This window comes from Protopterus annectens, chromosome 6.part1 (genome assembly GCF_019279795.1).
Source record: "Protopterus annectens isolate FY-2018-M chromosome 6.part1, PAN1.0, whole genome shotgun sequence".
Lineage (NCBI taxonomy): Eukaryota > Metazoa > Chordata > Ceratodontiformes > Protopteridae > Protopterus > Protopterus annectens.
In genome coordinates this window covers 89,546,350-89,566,695 of record NC_056738.1, presented here as the reverse complement: position 1 = coordinate 89,566,695, position 20,346 = coordinate 89,546,350, and the positions used below count along the sequence as shown (strand labels likewise).

Genomic DNA, 20,346 nt, shown 5'->3' with positions numbered 1-20,346 from the left:
CAAAGCAGTTGCTATTTTCCACCACTATAGACCCGCCCAAACTTAAAACATAAACCATAAAGTTCCAAGCAGTAGATTTCCACAACACGTGGCCACGATTGGTCAGTTCTTCTTTCTTGGGAGATGTACCCAATGATCTGAAGTCTTGACTCTAGCTATTACCTGCACTTGCAAAAGGCATCCACTTAGTGGCAGTCTAGGGTTGTACAAGAGGTCGCCCCTACTCTGGAGTTCAATTAGATGCTCTAATCTACACAAACGCACACTCACCTCTTAGACATATAAATCACAGTCCAAGCCTCCACTGAATGGCAGGTAAAGTGTACTTTCATTGTTGCGCGTCAGTTCTACAAATAAGTGATTCAGCTGACTCAAATTCAGCGTCTAAGCTCCTCTCATTTTTTTAATCAAATACAGTATATCTGAATCAACAGCTAAGGGGTCTTGTAAGATATCCTCTGCGAAATGCCTTTTCATGCTAAGAAACAAACAAGAAGTCTCGCTACGGTTTCCCTACTGACCCGTTCGTCTTATTCCTGTTTTACAAAAGAAAGTAAAGCACGCGGCTCCTAACTAGAAATCATTTCTTATGAAAATACGATGGTCCCATCCACAATTATAAGTCGTTCATAACATTGCTCGATACATGCCTATCCCCAATTTATAAACGAGACATGGTCTTAACTTTTAAACGATTTGTAACATATTGATCTTACACACCTTTTCTTCTTTGTTTTCTTTTTTTTTCAAATAACTGAGCAAAAAGAGCCACGACTAAGAACGTTAACAATATTTACTTGCATTATGGGAAATGTAGTTTTCTACATTTGTTTATTTGCCTTCGGGTCATTGAGATGGCGGCGAATCGCGGTAGAGCACTGTAATTACTAGATCAGGAAGAGGTGATGCGCCTTTCGTCTTTTCCGGTTAAAAAATAATAATAAAACTAAGCCACAAGTCAGTATACACAATGTGGTTGGACTTAGGAAATCTGATTTGAAATTTGTTTAGAAAGTATGCTCCGTAATAACTGTATCATTTTATTCGCGACGATTTGTAACTTTCCGGGTGCAGTTTCTGTTAATGGTAACGTTCAGGGGTTTAGGCAAGGATTTTTCATTTTGTACTTGGGGTCTTAAATTTTTACTCCACATCATGTTCGAAATTTGTATTCACCCCCAAATGCTGTCCTTTAGATATTGAAGGAATAATGAATATTTTCCACTGTTGGTTGTATTCTAATTGTAACAGGTCCTCTTAACGGATAGGTTTATACACGGTGTTTATGAATTTCTGTTGCAGGTATAAGACTGTTTCAGACATCGTGTGGCCTTCAGAAGTTATGCTTTTTTTCTGAAAACTGTTCATGAAAAAAGTCGCTCACCTAAGCACGCTGGTTTTGCTTACTTACGTTCTTCCTTACGTTTTAACAGTTGGTAGACTTGTACGAGGTATGTGTTTAAGTATCCATATTTCAGTTTTATATGAACATTCACTTTCAATACCTGCCTCAACTATGGTTATGTTGTGTCTCAATAAGCGTGAAGTGCAGCAGCACTAGATGTGAACATGCACACACCAAGGCTGTGAGTTGTAGCTTTTTTTTTTGTAGCTGTCTGTAGTAACATTAAAGAGCAAACCGTACTTTCAGTAAGAACAATGTGCTTATATTATTACCTGAGCTAAATAAAGGACCATTTCCGCAGAATTGTAGTTTCTTCTGTTTTATATCTGTAACGTGATTCAGACATAAAAGCATAACTCTCCATCTTCCATCTCCAAAATGAGGAACACTAGCCCTTATAATGTGGAACACCTACACGTGGCTTACTAACAACTTAAACCAGGAATTTCATAAGATGGTTAAATATGCTGCTTTTACTTAAAAATAAAGATCTTTTAATGAATTTTATAGATTTGCATAAAAATAGGTATGGTGTAAAATTTGATGGTCTACAATATGGGACCAGTGTGGTGTTCTTGGATGTTTTATTGCATGGAAGGTCTAATGGGTACATAGAAGCTATAGGAAGTTCGAGGGCGTGAGCCATTTTTTAACCGGTAATAGTTGTCCGCCACATACTGTCAAGGCACTACCATATGGTGAATTTCTGCAATCTGAAATAAGAGGTTTAGAAAGAAGCTCTAGGGTGTATTCAAAACAGAATAAATAATAAGGTAGATGTAGTCATTTGTGTGGGTGTTATGGACTTTAATAATTGTAAAATTAATGACAATTTTTTGTAGTTACCTATAATATTTTGAGTGAACAAATAAAGACCATACAATATTATTGATTTTTTTTTAATTCGAATATAAGGATTTACAAAAAGTAATTGGGAAAGACCCCAATGTTCTCTTACAAAAGAGGACGTAATATAAAAGCCCTTGTAGTCGGGTGTAGATTTGAGCAGGACGTAATATAAAAGCCCTTGTAGTCGGGTGTAGATTTGAGCAGCCTATGGGTAATTTGCTAACCCAACCTGTGATTATGGGTACTTTCCCTTGTAAAAATTTGTAAGTTGTAAATATATAGTGAACACGTTTGATAAAATTAATGGTTTACCATTTAAATCTATTGATAGATACTGTTGTCAAACAGAAGGCATAGTTTATGCAATGAAATGTGGTTGTGGTTTATTTTATATTAGTGAAGCTAATAGGGCTTTCAACTCTGTTAAACATGTAAGAGATATCAGGAATGGTAGACTTAAAAATCCTCAGGCTAAGCATTTTTAAACATCATGACTGTAATCCTGACAGCCGAAAAGGAACAATTTTAAGGAAATTTAGTGAGGAACAAGGTAATTGTAACATAAAGAAGAAATTGTATAGGGAAGAAGCTTTGTTAATTTTAAAATATGCAACATTGATCCCTAGGGGCTTAATGTAGAGTGCTGTTGGAAGTTTTTTGTTTGATTTAGTTAATTGTTTAATGGTATAATAGGGTGTATCCTTTTGTATGTAAGGATGATGCTTTTTGTTATGGTTTTTACTCCAGGTGGTAGTGTATATTTTGTTACTAAAAGTTGGTGGCCTGTTTTTTTGTTTATTTTATTATACTAGCATAGCTCTCAACCTTCCATCTCCAAAATGAGGAACACTAGCTCTCGTCATGTGGAACTCCTACCCGTGGCTTACTAACAACTTAAACCAGGAGGGTCATAAGATGGTAAGAAATAGCCAGGGAATTGTTATGGCTAGACTTGTATAGGGCCGATGTACCAACCTATGAACCTAAATATGCTGCTTTTACTTATAAATAAAGATATTTTAATGAATTAATATGATTCATTTCTGTCTGCTTTGAATATTAGTTTAAAAAATCCTAACACTGAATGTGTGACAGATGTGGAATTTCGAGGAGCATGAACTTTTAAGACCCCAAATGAGGTATGCATACTAATATAGTTTTGCATAATCTAGAAAGAAAGTGTTTTTTCATAAAACACAGGAATATTTGGCATTTTCATGTTTTCCTTAGGAGTCAGGGCACCATACTCTCAACCTCTTTGTGCAAGAAATCTGGAAAAATGCCAACAAGAATAGTGGGGGGGCAAATGCCCAGTATTGAGGACAGTTTTAAATTAGTGTTCTTACCGTTTATGTGCATACATAATAAACCTGTATTGAGTTAACTCAACAAAAATACCGAGGGACAGATTTTTAATTAGTGCACTTACTGTCCACCTGTATTAAGTTCACTCAACTCGGCAAAAGTACCTGTAGGAAATCTGGATTGTATTTTCACCTCCTGTAGCAAAATAACCAGTGGTTGTCCACCAGCCACTATCAGTGACCATATTCCTACAGTACCCACAGACAACCCCAGAGTAAACAGTTGAACAACTATAGGAAATACCAAGTATAGACTTATTTTCAACCTTCAGCTATGTGACTGGGTTATTATAGAAATACCTTTAGAGGAACCAGTCTCAGAATTTAATACAGTATTTATAAATATACTAAATGAACTGGCTCCCATCAGATCAAAAAGGATAAAATGTAACCCAGTACCTTGGTTAATAAAACAACTTGTATACATCAGGGGCAAAGTTTGTAAACAGTGGTCACAAAACAAATCTCTGTATTGAAACGGAGAAAAAGATTTTTGTACTAACCTCCAGGAAAAACACCACTGTAACCAAAGACTCTTCAGGGCATCGTTGAAAACTCTCTTCCACCCTGGTTAAACAACCACGCCAACACCATCAACTAGTAATAACACCACCAACAACAACATTGCCACACAGTTCAACAACCACATCATACCTCTCAGCTGTACAGATTTTTGCCTCATGTTTTCAGTCTGTTCCTCAAATTGTGAATTTCTAGATTTTTTGGCAAATCTCTGTGGATTGAATTCACTAAATAATGGCAGTTATTTGAGTTTGACTTCATACCCTTCAGAAAATGCATGGTAATACAAGACATTTTATTCTAGCAACTTTCTAAGTTTATAAGAACATTTCAAATTTGACCTTATTTTGAGGCTTTGTCTCCCCATTATGCTTGGCTGTGTCCAGATTTTTTGTGCTAAGAACTTGAGGGCTATGCACATCATCCACTTAGTTTTATCTCTTGTCAAAGATGATTCCCCCCTGTACTCCGCTAAATGACATCACATCATCTTCCTTAGAACCTGGCCCTAACCCAATAATCAAAAACTTCTCCAGAATCTAAAACCCACAAGTCTAGCAGTAGAGAACCTTCTGGGTGAATACATCAAAGTGGCTGTAGACTTACCAAAGTCCATATTTATTAACCAATCCATTACAGTGATACATCCCTCTGGGAAAAAAAAATCTTGCATCATAACCTTTCAGAAAGAGCTGTAGTTGGGGAAAGTACAGTTGTGTAAAATCTTACCATAATGGTAGATGTCCTTGCCTTCACTGCTGCAGTATTCATTGCAAATGGGATTCCCTGCCATGAAGTCCACTGTCCGGTCAGTTTATTGAAGTCTACCATTGCTTTAAGCTACACTGAACGTCACCTACACACCCTTGCATAGCAAAGGGCATCAAGGTGACATTCAGGCGTACCATCCTTAGAACTGATTCCCCCAGTAGGAACAGCAGTCCAAGGACAACCTGCACATCCAGGAAGGAAAAAAGGTTAGGGGGATGGAGAGAGGGAGTGAGTACTGCAATGGTGAAGGCAAGCACATCTACCATTATAGTAATATTTTACACAACTGTACTATGTCCTTACATTCACTGCTGCAGTATTCATTACAAATGGGAGAGTGCCAAAGCTCAAGAAGAAACTTGGGAGGAAGCAGCAGCAGAACCCTCTAAGAAGCCATGAAGAATGGCTTCAGCAAAACCGGCGCTGGCTCTGGAGATATCATCTAACTGGTAATGTCTGGTAAAGGTGTGCATAGAAGTCCAGGTAGGAGCTTCAAGAATAGAATGAGAGTGTAAGCCTTTGAAAAAAAAAGCACCAGACGAAGAGACAGCTGTAGTAGAATGAGCCTTAACAGAAGAAAGAAAATTTTTGCCATGAGCCTTTACAGAAGAAAGAAGGTTTTCGCCATGAAAAGTGTAACAAAAGGAAATAGCTTTTGAAATCAGAGTGGAATAGTTTGCTTGGAAACGGACAATCCTAAAGATCTAGGATGAAATTAAACAACTGGTCAGATTTTCTGATAGCTTTAGTTTTATCCAAATAAAATCTGAGATGTCTATGCACATATAAAGTATGCAGCACCGTCTCACTGTCAGATTGCAGAGAGGGGGAAAAAGTAGGCAAATTAATAGACTGATTAAGTGACAACTCATTAACCACCTTAGACATGAAAGAAGGATTAGTAAGCAAGGACACCCTGTCCTCATAAAATAAAAAAGGTGGACAAGCTATAAGGGCTTGCAACTCGGACACCGGTCTGCTACAGTTTGCTATGAGGGAAAGGTTAGTTTGCTTTTTATTTGTTGTGTTTTGTATTACTTTATCGCCTTTTTCTATTTTGTATACTGTGATTTGTTTTTACACTGTTTTACTTGTATTCTGCTTTTAATTGCATACTAAAACTTGAAAAGACACCACATCTCCGTCTCTTGTGAGTCAGACGGAAGTTAGAAGAGGTCAGTTAAGGAGTCGCACACAAGGTACAACAGGTCACCTAAATCATCTGTGAACTGAGAGGTGGAGCAAGGAGCTAAATCTACTATTTAAGGGGTAAAATAAAATATTTCAGAGCATTACTGGAAAGGCTTACCCAGATTCTGCTACAGTTTGCTGTGAGGGAAAGGTTAGTTTGCTTTTTATTTGCTGTTTTGTATTACTTTACTGCCTTTTTTCTATTTTATACATTGTGATTTGTTTTCTTTACACCATTTTACATGTGTTCTGCTTTTAACTGCATACTAAAACTTGGAGACACCACCACTTTTCTCTTGTGAGTCAGACAGAAATTTTTTCCTACCCTCCCACTCAGTTACTGTTCTGTTCTTAAACACCACTGTATTTCTAGTTGCTTGCTCCTTACGTTAATTTGACCATATATCTCATTTTCTCTCTGCTTTTACTGGCTGGTGTGAGTAAGCACACAGTGATCACTTTTGTGAAATCGCTCCCCTTCAACTATTTACATTTATTGGCCATCCTACTGTATTCCATAGTACCAGAATAGAAAACTGACCACCCCCTTTCAATCTGTCTTGCTGTTTTAAAAATAGTGACTCTCCACTAACTTTTAGACAGGTAAAACTTAAGTTACCTACTTTCACATCTAACTCCTCTCGTGCACACTGCAGTGTTTAGGATAAACCATTTTTTTTCACCTTACCTTTAAAATGTATTTTTTAAAAATAAAGTACTGGAAAGGGTGCACTAAGCATGTAAAAAGTGTTTCAATAAATATACTATAAATATGATAAGAATATTAAAAAAATGTGCTATATGAGTATGAAAAATGTAAGTGAATATATGATATATTCAACAATGTAATAAAAAATGTAATAATAATAAATGTATTTAGTAGATAGAAGTTATATGTATGCATGTATATATGAATAAATAAATATATGAAAATAAATAAATATAGAAAATGTATGAAAATATGAAATTATATAATATCTGATAGAAGATATCAGATATGAAGAGTTGGGACAGAAATTTAACTGTCCATAATCAGGAAGGGTTTGATGCTAATATGATCATTTAGACCAGGTTTGGTCGTGGCATCACATAATATTTGCCATTTGCTTTCTAAAAGAGCTAAATGACATTTCCAATTGCCTACTGTAGAAGTGTGGTCAATAAAGTCTATAATACTGAAAAGAAAAGAATGTTCACTACCCTTGTCTAGAATATGTCTACTTAAAGCATTATTGGGATCCTGTTTCCTTATTCTGTGTGTTCATATATTCTAGTCTTGAGTTTCCTTTCCGTTTTTCCAATATAATAGGCATCACACACTACACATGTGGCAATGTAAACTATTCTAGATGTGTTGCAATTCCCCCCCTGACTATATAAACTATTGGCTGTAATATTGTAATAAGAGGTATTCATGGTTCTGATGAAATCTGTTGTTAGCAGATGAAAGCGCTTAACTGTTTGTGGATTTATGTGGAGTCTTTGTGCTTCATGTGGAATTGGAGTTCTTAAACTGTTGGATTGTCAACTTTTTCGAGCAGCGTTTTTCTTGGGTACACAGTCATCCTGCTGCAATTCTAGGTTTACTTGCTATTTTGTACGTTTCTTGTATTACTTTATTGCCTTTTTTCTATTTTATATATTGTGATTTGTTTTCTTTACACCATTTTACATGTGTTCTGCTTTTAACTGCATACTAAAACTTGAAGAGACACCACCACTTTTCTCTTGTGAGTCAGACAGAAATTTTTTCCCACCCTCCCACTCAGTTACTGTTCTGTTCTTAAACACCACTGTATTTCTAGTTGCCTGCCCCTTACGTTAATTTGACCATATGTCTCATTTTCTCTCTGCTTTTACTGGCTGGTGTGAGTAAGCACACAGTTATATTTTTTGTGAAATTGCTCCCCTTCAACTATTTACATTTATTGGCCATCCTACTGTATTCCATAGTACCAGAATACAAAACTGACCACCCCCTTTCAATCTGTCTTGCTGTTTTAAAAATAGTGACTCTCCACTAAAACTTAACTTTTAGACAGGTAAGACTTAAGTTACCTACTTTCACATCTAACTCCTCTCGTGCACACTGCAGTGTTTAGGATAAACCATTTTTTCACCTTACCTTTAAACATCTGTTGCAAGACCACCAGTTATTGGAGAGCCTACATTCTGCCTCTCAGTAGTCATTTTGGGATTGGTGCTTCTGTTTTCTCCTAGTGAGCGAAGGAGTGCAGTTACATTATTTCCTGGAGACTGCTGTTCACCAGAAAGCTTAATAACTGCTTTATAAGTGACAGCTTAGAATCTGTGCTTATATTCTGATCCTGGTGAGAGTAAGAGCAGAGTGCATTGATTTCTGACTCTTTCTGGTTGGAGAGTGAATGTCTGTACTTAACATACCTGATTGGTCTGGTTGCTGTTTGAGGCATCTACCAGAAAAAGGCTACAAGCCTGCAGACCCTTGCATCATCTGGGGCAAGACTGTGGATCACCAAACAGGCCGCGGCCTGCTTCTCTTCTTGGAATTGGTGCTAAAACTAGCTAGTTTTTAGTTTCAGCGCTCAAAAAAACTGTTTCCTTGTGCTCAGCACTTGCTCAGAACTTGTTGTAAGCACTAAACAAACTACAACACTCTACTTTCCTCACTTGTCAAGAGGAAAACAGTTCTTAATACTTAAATTAATAAACACCTATCCAGGCATGTCCATGGGTCAGCTTTTGGTGTTTTCTCCTGTTCACCTTATGAATCAGGGCATCTTGGGGCAATGTAGCAATTGCCTCATGTACACTGACGACCATCTCCTCCTACCACCAAACACTACAACCTGTGAGCGATGCACTTATATAGCCAAACTGGAAACCAAGCGCTCTCCAGCCAAGACTTAACTAGACAGTCAAGAGGAGAAGGGTTAACACCTGCACCACACCACACTCAACGCATAATCCTTCAAAACCGGCACATAGAAACACAAAGCACACACCCACTTTCGCGGAGGCTCTCAATAAAAGTCTGCCCAAGCAACACAGACCTCACAAGCTGAAACGCAGACAACCACCACCTACCAACACTAGCCAAATGACACATGGCCCACAAAATCAGCGTGCCACTCGACCTCAGCCCATAAGGCAAAACAACTTACTGAACATAGGTGACTCTATAGTCAGGCACATTGATGTCCCACTCACTAGGCTAAACAAGGAGAAAGCTACTGTCAGCTGCCTGTTGGGTGCCACAATCCGCCACATAAAACATGCACTCGGGTCACTCCACAAGTACAAATACGACTGTGTCATTGTCCATGTTGGTGTGAATGACCCGAGACGTACATCCCTGGACTACATGAAAAGAGACATGGAGGAGCTCTCTGATCTTGTAGCCCAGGCAGATATGACCCTAACTCTGAGTAGCATCCTGCCATCGCCCCAGAGTGATAACCACAGTACAAGGACAAAATGATTGACTTCAACACTTGGTTAAGCTTCTGGGGCCATTGTAAGGACAGATTAGCAAAAGAACAAGCTGCAAGGAAATATGAATAACAACCAGAACTGAGAAAAACACACTTTATAATAGCAAAGCTTTCGGATAAAATCCTTCCTCAATACTAATACAAACAAATCTAAAAACCAAATGGTTTAAATACAGGTCACTGAAGTCACATGACCAGCAGTCCAAAAATCATGTGACCACAAGTATATAAAACAAATCATTAAAATTAGAAAAAACATAACATTATCGCAACCTAGTATGTTGCAATTTAACAAGAACAGGTTTCAAGGTAATCATATTATTTAAACCTGGAAAATGGTCAGAGTTCAACCTAAGAATCCATTCATACTCTCTTAATTCAAGTAAATTACCACTATCACCACCTCTGGCAAGAGGCTGTATTACATCAATAACTCTAAAGGAGAATCTATGTTCAATACCTGAATCAACTATGTGCTTATACAAGGCATTACTGTCAGTGGCCCTTCTAATCTCCGATTTGTGTTCAATGATGCGTTCTTTTAGCTTTCTAGTGGTCTTACCCACATAGAATGCAGTACATTTCACGCAATTAGCTAAGTACACCACATTAGATGCCATTGTAAGGGGATCCAGTATGTGTCTACCTGGGACGACATGGTCGACAAACCATGATGCTTTGGCAGATATGACCTGCACCTGTTGCCCCTGGGATTCCGGATACTGGCTAAGGCTCTTGCCACCCGTATAGTTCCTTTTTTAGGCAAGGTTCAAATGCCAAATTCACAACCGTAACAGGTATAAGCAAGCAAACTCTAATGCTACTCAGTGCTAGAAGTCTAAACCTCAAAATGCACTCACTCGAGACACTCCTTAAAATGGAGAACATTGACGTCTGTGCAGTGACAAGAGACCTGGCTCAAGGCTCCAGAGAACACCCCTGCATTATCAGGCAATAATTCATACCACACCTTTCGGCCACCTAACCTGGACCAAAGCAGTAAAGGCGGAGGTGTGTCCATATTTATTAAGGATATCTACACCTCCAGGCTAGTTGCTCAACATAATGCATCCAAAATTATCCAGTGCAACTAACTCTGGGCAAGACTGCAATCCAGGTTGTAGTTTGTTACAGATCCCCCACCATGTCCAAGGATTCCCACTCTTCATTTCTTAAGAACCTGGAAAATGTTAAGGTACAACCCAATACCTTAATTATGAGTGATTTCAACTACCCCACCATTAAGGGAAAACTACTCGTGTACCAACTCATTCGCTCAACATTTTCTAGAATTCATAAATTCCAGTGCCTTGCCTCAGCTTGTCATCACCCCCACCAGGGACAGCAATATCCTGGACGTGGTCATTACCAATATGGGTAACTGGTGTTCCATGCTGGAGGACTGCTCCTTGCTGGTCCGATCCGACCACAAGCTACTCACCCTAGACATTCATATCCCACCCCCATTAAGGAAACCACTGTCAAAAACTACTCCAAAGCCAACTTCATGCTTCTTAAAACAGAAGTGGCAAACTTCACAACACCCATGCAGATGGAAAATAGAGGTAAAACTGCTGAATCTTACACAAATGCACTGTATAAGCACATACACAAGTGTATGGATCGTGCCATCCCCAACAGAACCCAGATGGTGTCCTCCAAAAGTAAACCAACTGTACAACAGAAGGAAGAAGCTGTTGCAAAAAAGAGTAAAATCCCAAGATTGGAGGAACTCCCTGGTCAGCAGAAGCTGAGATCCCTGATAAAATCCTCCAAAGCTAGTTACAAAAATAAAATCGCCACCGATTCCAATAACAACCACAAAGCATTCTACTGCTATGCCAAGAATCTCAATGGCAACACTCAGATCTGCTGTGAGCTGCAGCACAATGGCACTAAATATACAGAACCAACCGATATTGCCAACATCCTGGCAGATAGGTTCAGTGCTAACTTTACCCCCCTCTCACACTCCAAAGGGCCCATCTTAATACCGGAAGAATGCAAAGCCCCTGTAATCACGGATGAACAAGTAAAGACCGCAGTCTCCAAAGCCAAGAACACAGCATCCATGGGACCAGACAACATCCCAGGTTGCGTACTGCATGAACTACAGAATGAACTGGCATCCCACCTAAGTACCATGTTAAATCATAGCCTTACCTTAGGCTGTGTGCCTACTGAATGGCGCACACTGACTGTTATCCCACTCCACAAAGGGGGTGCCACCATGGAAACTACTGCCCCATTAGCCTGACGAGCCTGGTCTGCAAGGCCATGGAACGTGTCATCTTGGAGCTTATAAACAAAGACATAGGTAACCTCCAAACCCTGGACCCCACTCAGTTTGGATTTATAAAATGTAGATTGTCTACTAAACCTGATTGACTTCTTTGAAGCAGAACCCAGAGGTGTAGACCAGGGCAAGGTAGTGCACACAGCCTATCTTGACCTTGCAAAGACTGTTGATACCATCCCTCACTCTGGAATTATACATAAACTCACTAAACTGGGCGTAAATTCCTATGTCACAAGATGGGTGGCCAACTGGTTCACTGACAGAACCCACACAGTAAAAGTAGCCGACTCCAAGTCCAACTTCAGTCAGTGACGAGTGGAGTACCACAGGGTTCAGTCTTGGGTCCTCTCCAGTTCGGCATCTACTTCTCTGAAGTGCAGGCCAACACAGAAGGTCATTGGCTAACAAAGTTCGCAGATGACTGCAAACTGGGAGCCATAATAGAACCACCTAATGATGTAGACATTCTACAAAAGGGCCTCACAGAGACAGATGCTTGGTGTCAAAGTCATGGCCGCAAGCTCAATGCCAAGAAGTGCATTGTCTTCTCCTTTGGGAAAAACTCTGTACCCATGAATTACCACATAGGCGGTAGCTCACTAAACACCGAAAGTGTGATGAGACCTCGGGACACAGGTGGATAGTAGTCTTTCCTTTGATAACCACATCGCCACAGTCAGGAAATCCTTCTACGTGGCACACCTTATCTCAAAAGGGTTCTCTAGAAAAAAGGAGGTCATTATTCCTCTCTACTCATCCCTCATCAGACCCATTATAGAGCACAGTGCCCCGTTTGGCATGTATCTCACAAGACACCTACAACAATTGGAAAGGCCACAGAAGAACTTCATTAAGAGGATTACCGGTCTCAAACAGATGCCATACACAGACCGTCCTAAAAATCTCCAGCTCTACTCTGTCGCATATCGCCTACTCAGAGGCGATCTCTGCCTAACGCACAAAGCTATGTCAACCCAGAGCTGTTGGACATGCTACACTTAAGGAAATCCCAATCTCTTTGAACCACATGCTCCAGGGAACTAATGCTTGTCACCGCAATAAACAGAACATGCTGGGGGGATAGATTCCTGTCCCAGAGACTTCCCATACTTTGGAACAAACTACCCATTCATGTCAGGCAGATCTCCTCATTGGCCCTCTTTAAGAAAAATCTTGACTGGATGGGAAATACAAAATTCACCCCAGGGATCACTTCTACGGCGCTGCTCGACAGGGGCACAGGAAAATAATTTTCTTGGGTGTCAAAAGCCAGGGAACCTTTTTGGCTAGGCTTATATAAGCCCCAGGGGTGATAGCCTAGTACCTACCTATGAACCTGTAACAAAAGAACTGTCTTTCAAGAACAATGTTGCAAGGAAGCTGAAACAGGCTCAAAAGGAGCCTGAGTCAATTTTTCCAGAACGAAATTAAGATCCCAGGGAGGAGGAACATGTTTCCTGGGAGGTCTAATATTAAGGATGCCTTTAAGAAATTGCTTGGCCTCACATCTAGAAGCTAATTAGCAGTGAAAGGCAGACAAGTAGAAAGAGCTGATAAGTGGGCCTTAGAAGAATAGCCCAAACCAGCATTGAGCAGCTCCCACAAATAAGAGAGAACCAAAGGAACATCCCCAGAAAGTGGGTCCAGGTCACAAGAAAGACACCAAATAGAAAACCTCTTCCATTTAGACAAGTAAGATTATCTTTAGTAGGTTTCCTGGCCTCCTGCATGACTTGCAGCACGTCTTCAGGAAAAGGTGTTTATGAGGCATGAAAACCCTATCACCTACAGTGTCAGTTGAAACGTGGACAGGTGGCGATGGATGAGAGACCCCTTGTCTTGTGTGAGGAGATCCCCCTGTGAGGTAACTTGTAATGATTGTTCTTAGATGCAGAAGTAGAGGGAACTAGTGCTGTCGCGGCCAAAAGGGAGTTGCCAATGATATTTTGGGAGCATCTTGTTGAATCTTGAACAGGAGTTTCGGAATGAGAGGAAGGGGAGGGAATGTATAAAGAAACATCCCCTTCCAAGAAAATGACAGGGCTTCCACCTTCCATACCAGAGGACCTGGGACTCTGGCACAAAATAGAGGAAGTTGTCTGTTCAGAGGGGAGACAGAGATCTACTTGAAGAGTACCCCACTGTTGAACAGTGTCCAGAAACACATCCCTGAGAAGCATCCTTTCATGGGATTGAGAGAAGGACCTGCTGAGATTGTCTGACACAATGTTCTGATTTGAAGAAAATAAACTGCCTGAAGCATCACTTGATATTTAAGAGCCAGATCCCATAGCTGAAATGCCAGCCGGCAAAGGCGGTAAAATCTTGTACACCCCCCTGTTTGTTGATATACCACATAACTGTGATATTGCCTGTGAATACCTTGAGAAGCCCCGGAGAGAAGAGAGGATGAAAGGCCTGAAGAGCCTGTGTAAGAGCTGTCATCTTTTTGATGTTGATGTGCTCCATCCACTGTTGAGGCAGCCACACTCCCTGCCCTCAGGGAGCCAAACTTCACAGACACTTCAGAAGGGGGATGGGGAGTGAACAGATCCCGAGAAGGAAGAGGAGGTTGAAAAGGGAGCTCTGGATTCAGAGACAACTGCTGAATCCACCACAGAAGTTCTTTTTTGAGACACGGGAGAAGAAGAACAGGAAAGTCCAGAGGATGCGCATGCTGAAGCCACACTGACTTCAGAAACCACTGGAACTTACTCAAACAGTTTGGCCAGAGGGAGGATCAGAATGCTGGAAGCCATGTACCCCAGAGCTCTCAGAAACTCCTTGGCTGTAATGGAGGCCATTTGAATCTTGAAACCCAGAAAGACATGATCCTGAGAAGGAGTCAGGGAAGACTTTTTTTTTTTTTTAAGTTTATCGGAAACCCCAGGCTCTGAAGAAGAAATGGTAAAACAAAGATTTTGCAAAACGACCTCTGGAGAGAATGCTTGATTCAGCAGGTCAGCCAAATAAGGAAATATTTGGATCCCTTGAAGCCTGCAAAAAGCAATCACAGGAGCGAGGCATTTGGTGAATACCCTTGGGGCAGTAGAAAGGCCAAAGGGCAAAGCAAAGAACTGAAAATGCCAGGAAGTAACAGAGAAATGCAAAAATCTCCTGAAAAGAAGATGGATCAGAATATGGAGAATAAGCATCCTTAGATCCAGAGACACTAGAAAGGCCTGAGGGAGCAAGAGAGGAAAAGAGACTGAAGGGACAACATCCAAAAGGAAGGCACCTTCAAAAAGATGTTTAGATGAGAGAGGTCTTGAATAGGTCTCAAAGTACCTTCTTTTCTAGGCACTAACAATATTCTTGAATAAAACCCTTTTCTCCGTTGGGCCACAGGCATGTCTTGAATAGTACTTAGACACAAGGTCTCGAAGAACCTTTAGGGAAAAAAGGAAGTTGTTCCCAAGGAGGCTGAGGAATGCCCATAAAAGGAAGGTGGGAAATCCAGACAATGAAGTAGCCCTGCCGAATGATTGACACCCCAAAAATTCTGGGTTATTCAGAGCCAAACGGGAAGAGAAAGAGGAATGTGGCTGGGAACAGGTGGATAGTCAGCACCTGGTTTGTCAGGAAAGGAAGGCTTTAGAATCCCTGCAGTCTGAGTGGCCTTAGCAGGAAGAGTCCATTTACCACCCTTTTTACCTTTAGAAGGAGGACGAGATTGCCTACGGACAAAGGCTGGCTTAGAAGGATAGTTTCACTGAAATGTAGGCACAGGAGAAACATACATGTTTAAGCTCCTGTAAAGCCTTCCCCTTGTCCTGAAGAAACTTGAATAAACCAACAGCCTCTTCTCCAAACTTAACCTTAATATCGGGTAAAGGTTGAAGCCTAAGCCAAGAATACCTCCTCAGAAATTAACCAAAAGCAGCAGCCCTAGAAGAGGCATCTGCTGCATCATAACTACATTTGATAGAATGGCAAACTACTTGAGGGGAAGTCCCTAGCAAGAAAAGAGCAGAAGATTTACAGTCTGAGAGATCAGAAAAAGCTGACAATCCTGAGAAAGAAGAGCCACCACATACGTAGAGATATCGGTCTCATTCTTACCTAGCCTATCCATAGTTCTACTGTCCTTGTCAGAAGGCAGTAACTTAGACAAAAGAAGCAATTGAGATCTGGGTAGAATAAGCAAGGGATTCATCATCAGAATCCATCTCAGAAGAATTAAATTCACTAGGCCTTTTAAGAAGAGTACCAAGGACGAGCAGGAACTGAAACCCCTTGAGGAGGCCTTAATGACAGTAAAGTATTAAATAACCCCTGAGTAAAGGCCTGCCACTCACTTTGTGGATCCCTAGGCGCAGAAGAAACATTAGTTTTCTGTTAATATTTTAAGGGGGTGTCCATCCTAGAAATCTGAGAAGGCCCTGACTCAGGACAGCACTCCACAACTGTAGTAGGAACTTCTTCCGTAAAGAGAAACTGCGGAACCTCACCAGACCTCTTGGAAACCTCCATGGTTCCCTCTGAGCACCCGAAACGGATGCCTGCAAAGCCTCGGACATGCTGCTTGCCAGATCCTCACCGACTTCCAACCCAGATGCGGTAGAGGAATCTGACAATACAACCAGGCACGTCTTGGGGTTTATAATAACCTTAGGAGAAACTCCCAACAGAGGCTGGACATTGGAAAATTCTGGCCTTACCTTATGCATCTGCTTCCCTGACGTGTGACCCTCAGGGCAGGAAGTTCCATCCATAGCATCTTTAGCAAGAAGCTTAAAATACTGGGTCTCAAGATACGATGAAAGGGAAGAAAGCCTACTACGAAGAGTTTTAGGGACAGACGCCTGAAAAATTAAACAAGACGTATGGTCGTGAGCAGCACCTAAGCAAAAAAGACACTTATCGTGGTGGTCTTTATGCTGAATCAGTCTCCCACACTGGCATTTACCCTTCCTGGATGACATTAACCCCCCAGACAGCACAAAACAATCAGAAAAAGAACAAAAAACCCAACTGGGCACTTATCTGCAATGGTGAGGACTTCAACAAATACGAGTGATCACCAGAATGCCAACAAACAGGAAAACAGATGGAGGTAACAGACTGATGGTTAAAAACAGTGTTCGGACTGGCTGCAAAGAAGTTCTGAGGATGGTATGCCTGAATGTCACCTTTATGCCCTTTGCTATGCAAGGAGAGTGTAGGTGACGTTCAACATACCTTAAAACAACAGTAGACTTAGAAACTGGCCGGACGGTAGGCTTCATGGGAGGGAGTCCCATTTCTAATGAATACTGCAGTGGTGAATGTAAGTACATCTGTGAATTTTCACCTATTGCAGTACTGTTTCCTTTTATCAAAAATCCTAGCAAAATATATTCACAAACAGCTCTTCAAGTACCTCACTGCCAACTGCTTCCTCTCACAGATCAAACATACCTGTTATGCATATCATAGGACTACAACTGTCTTTATACATTTCACTAACACAATCAGCATAGAAGTGTAAATCACTTAAGTCTTATCCCCCTTCCTGGACTTATCCAAAGCATTTGACATTGTCCATCATTTTAAATAATCTCTCCCAGCCTAACATATCCTGGTTCAATATCTATCTTACCAACAGATAACATGGTGTAAAATGTCAACACACCTTTGCAACTTTCCTTTCAGTTCCTGTAATTGTCCCCACAGGCATGCTTCTTGGCCCCTTTCTGTTTAATATATCTATAAACAGTCTCTACTCACTTTCAAACAAGCTACCATCATGGAGTTTGCCAGTGTATCCACCCTCCTCTGCACTGCAACAAGTTTTGCAAAACTACTATCACCCAAGCATCCTTTTTCTCTCTCATATCCTGGGTGATTGGTGTGAGCCTGCTCTTAACCCTTAGAAAAGCAAATGAATGTTACTCACACCCAATCATGTCTCTGCTTTCAAACACTTTTGATATTATATCAACAAGTAACACCATCATAGAAAAGGTAACCCACACAAAGCTACAAGGTGTAACTACTGACAAAAATCTGAAATTTGATCAGCACATAACAGCAAACCATCTAAAAAAACCACCAAAAATGGGATTTCTCTACAGGTTAAACCCATACTTAACCGATTTAAAAAGTAAAACCATTTCCCATTCCTACCTCCTTCCCACATTTCCTATATGCATCAACATATTTACAAAGATAGAAAGCACACACCAAACAAAGTTAGAGACCTGCTACAGCAAAGTAGCAAATGTGCTACAAACCTTTCATATATGACTCAACACTGTCTCCCTTAAAACAACTACAGTGGTTGGAACCACCACAAAACCTAATCTATACCCTGCTAGTCACAGCCTATAATTTTATCTACAGTACCAGTATTTGTCCCTCCCTAAAGACATCCTTCATGAGTATTTACTGTGCAGGGAGTTAAGTTCAAGTGAAAAACTTTCAGACACCACTAATTATGTCACTAAATTTTTGAACAAATCACCATGTCCACTAAAACAAATATATATAAATTAAAAGGCTTAAAACCCACATGAAAACAACACCTGACTCCTGGCTGTGCTCCTGTACCTCATCAGGATAATGTGGAACTTTCAAGCCACTATGGCATCTAAAAGTCACTTGTTTTATAGACACCTTTACTCATGAACCACAATTTGCTTGGACAGTTGTACTGTCTCTCTTCCATTTCTCCACTAATTTCTCAAATTTTCTTCCAATTTCCCCAGACTCTACTTTTCCTTCTCATCTCTCCCCGCCACCTCCTCCCACTTTCCCACTATTTTCCTCTGATTTCCCGTACTGTACCCCCTTGTCTTTTATCCTATAACATGTCATATAAACTGAATACCACTGTCAAAGATCTAGATCTTTGTATTAACATCATTTCCTTAGAATTTTATATATTAGACCATTACTCTATGTTTCTTATATTCTTAATGTAGTGTTTCATTTGATCCCTGCATATTAGACCATTACTGTATGTTCTCCGTTTTTATTGTATTTTCCTTGTAAAATGTATTAGAGCATTACTGTACGTATTTTGTTGTTTTGAGCTTTTTTTCCAAGCGCCTCCCTTGGGGGGGGGGGGAGATTTTCTTGCCCAGTTGGACTATCCCAGTCAACAAAATGAATAAATAAGTAAATAAAAACTATAAAGAAAGTTGCTAGAATAGCAGGTTTTGTGTTGGCATGTATTTTCTGAAGGATGTCACGTCTGAAGCACAAATGTCTGTCATCATTTAGTGATTTCAATCCTCAATAATTTGCCAGAAATAAATGCATTTTGTGAGGAGCAGACCAAAAATATAAGGCAAAAATATTGATATTCTTTGAAAATCTGGATATGTGAGATGTATGCAGGGTACAGCTGCCAAAATCTGTACTGGCCTAAGAAAGAAAGGAAGGATAGATTTTAACTAACAGCTGCAAACACACACAGACACCAGCCTAATGAGCACTAAATAAACATTCTAAACAATGTTCCTAACTCTACCAGCAACTGTCCATTTTATTAGTCTGCTGGTTATATGGGCTTCCCCTTATTTTTACTAAATAGTCTCTTGCGAATTTCATTCCTTTCTCCTGCTCTTACTCCGAAGTTGTACTTTCTAAATAGTAATAGCAAATCCATTCTGTGTATTTGGGGGATGTTATATAAGGCCCTCAGTGGCATATTGATGATTGTTGGCTTTTTAATAATTGTCTAACTGAAATCACATGTATTTACCTTCTTTATACTTACGTTTCAACAGATTGCAACATGTGTATGGCACTTAAGAAACTAACAACCTGTAATCACCAGTGAATTAAATCTGATAGTGTAAGTGTTGCAGTGAGGAGTGAGGACATGAGCTTCATCATGTAAATTCGATTCTGATGTCCGTAGTCTTTCCTTGCATATTTATGGCTTGGAGTAAATCATTTAGCCAGCTAAAAGAGAACATAGCACCAGACGTCCAAGATGATTTTCTGTTGATCAACAGCATGACTTCAGCACTCCCAGTGTGAAAACAGAAACTGAGAAAAAACAAGTGTCACTGAAAAAGCTTTTTGGGTAAAATTCAGTTACTTCTTAGTACGTCCACTGCCTACATGCCAGCATAGAAGAAATTTGGAAAACATAAAAAAAAATCATCCAGAAAAAGTGAAGAAAACATTGTCTTGGAAGGATTCTGTAATGGTTTATTAAAAAGCAAGTTATGCTTCAGCTTTGGTTCAAGAGATGGAGTCCAGTAATTTAGAGGAAAAAATAATGTACTCAGAGTTGATTAAATTAAACTTTGAAGAAACCTATCAATTTAAATAAAACTGGAAAAAAAATAAAATAAACTTTAACTAGCTGTTCAGATGAACTGATAAAACTGCAAAAAATCAGAGGTTGAAATGAAGAAAAAGCTATTTGAATATGAAACTTCTCAAGAAGAGCTGTTTCATAAAATAGTACTTAGAGCGCTCAGAAAAAAACTGAGGTTCCACAGAAACTGGAAGAGAAAGACACTATTAAGTTTA

The 20,346-nt window shown here is 40.0% G+C and overlaps 1 protein-coding gene across 4 annotated transcripts in view; it reads left to right on the top strand.

Moving 5' to 3' along the window:
• The first annotated feature begins 219 nt into the window (after nt 1–219).
• METTL8 (methyltransferase 8, methylcytidine) overlaps nt 220–20,346 on the top strand; it is a 1,591,180-nt gene continuing 1,571,053 nt past the window's right edge. Inside the window, exons 1-2 of one of the 4 annotated variants that reach the window (XM_044075523.1) lie at nt 818–902; nt 1,303–1,451. The gene's annotated coding sequence lies outside the window, so the exon portion shown is untranslated. Of the gene's footprint in view, nt 316–817; nt 1,452–20,346 lie in introns of those variants that run through there. The other 3 variants (XM_044075522.1, XM_044075524.1, XM_044075521.1) reach the window with 3 other exon arrangements.